Raw genomic sequence first — 1,780 nt, forward strand, 5'->3', positions numbered from 1 at the left:
GCAGGAAATTGGAAATGTCATGCAATGAAAAGTTACATCAAACTAACAACTCTCTCCCGTGGCACAATGTGAAACAGAGTGCTCTTAGTCACATACACTAATCTCAGCATTTTTTCTGTCACTGGAAGTATCAGCCTCCATTCAGTTTGTGTAGCCTCATAGCTTTTAATCTTGCATTTCCTTTTTCACACCACCATGATTCACCAACCTTTGTTTTTCCTATGGCTCATTTCTGCACTCTGCCCTTCCATCTAAAAAAAAGCAGTATCTTCATAAGTCAAAATTTTGTACTGACTCTATGGTAAAGGTGGAATCACGCCGAGGTCGCTAGTTTTCTGAAATAGGGTGCAGTGGTAAACTCAAGTCTAAACTCCAGGTGAAGGCGCATAAGTGTGTCCGGCACCACATTTAAATTATGTTTTCTTCTTTTGGCACTGGTTAAAATCTCATATAACACCTGCAGCCTGTACAAGATAGGGATTAGGAAAAGGTTTCTGGCACTGCAGAGTAGACTGCAAAAAGGTCAGAGTACCAAATGTCGTTTTTTTGTTTTGTTTTGTTTTGTTTTGCATTTGGGGTCTATTCTGATTTATGGCGAGGCTTATTTGATGACCACTATATTCACTGACACCACTGTATATCATTTTGTGACAATTAGAGCTTAATATTTTGCTAAGTAAAGTCACAGACACTTAGATTTACAGTCCCTCACATTGAATCTATAATAATATATGCTCATATAATACAGTATTTAACAAAATATGCAAAGTGGAAAAATACTGTATATTAAAATTAAATATTGTAATACTGTACATTATAAAATCTTAATTTATTTGCATTAAGTCTTGTAATGTTCAGAGCTTCTGTTTATGAATTGGATAGTTCTTCACCATCCCTGTGTGTCTCGAGTACAGATAATTAGGCCACTAAAATACTTGTCATTATTAAAGATGAACTAACAATATTTTTCTATTAACAACACTTACGTTACATGTTAGAAAACTTTCAAAAAGTTTGGGATGTTGAATGAGTATATGTAAATTGCTAGAGCAGATTAATTGCATAGAGACATAATTCAAAGGAGACAGTGTGGCATAAGATGCAGTAACTTAACCCTTTAGTTTCTTTTTTCTGCATTATTTTTACAGTGGACAAGCTATGAGATAAATTACACCACCATTTTCAATTTGAGGTTGCTGTTTCATAGTAAAGTTGAGTCAATATTTATAAGCATGAACAAATCTCCAGAGAGCAAAGGCAAGATTCATCTCTGATGTCATCAAAATGTACAGCCTGGAGCTGCTCCATAGACACTGAATGGGATACTGAATTAATGGGCTCATAAAATGTTTGTTTGAGCTGTTACACCCAAATGAGCTTTTAATTATCGTAGTGCTTTCTGAAGTGAGGCAGAAAATGTGCCCCTGTCTGCATAAAATCATTCTAGTTACTGCCAGCACCACAGTCAGCATTTTCATCTCCTCCGGTTCACTCTCTGTTGAGGTACACATCTGTGTAAGATCACTGATTAAAGGCAAGTAATTAACTTTTTCCGCTCTGGGAAATGGTAATAAACATTAAGTAAGACATTGTTTTATCCTGTATATTCATGTTCATCTTCATTTCACCTTCTGATGCTTTAAGCGTCCAATAAGATTTATTCTGTCCTCCTTGTCTCTCTATTTTTATTTACATTATTATTATTATTATTATTATTATTATTATTATCATCATTTAGCTGTAGCTACTGCTGTTATTATATGTTTCCTTTGAGGGACAA

At 34.8% G+C, this 1,780-nt stretch overlaps 1 protein-coding gene across 1 annotated transcript in view; it reads left to right on the forward strand.

Annotated features, from left to right (window-relative positions):
- LOC109963402 (neural-cadherin) overlaps nucleotides 1–1,780 on the forward strand; it is a 439,917-nt gene that overhangs the window by 401,177 nt on the left and 36,960 nt on the right. The gene's annotated exons all lie outside the window — the stretch shown is intronic.

This window comes from Monopterus albus, unplaced genomic scaffold (genome assembly GCF_001952655.1).
Source record: "Monopterus albus unplaced genomic scaffold, M_albus_1.0 scaffold73.1, whole genome shotgun sequence".
Lineage (NCBI taxonomy): Eukaryota > Metazoa > Chordata > Actinopteri > Synbranchiformes > Synbranchidae > Monopterus > Monopterus albus.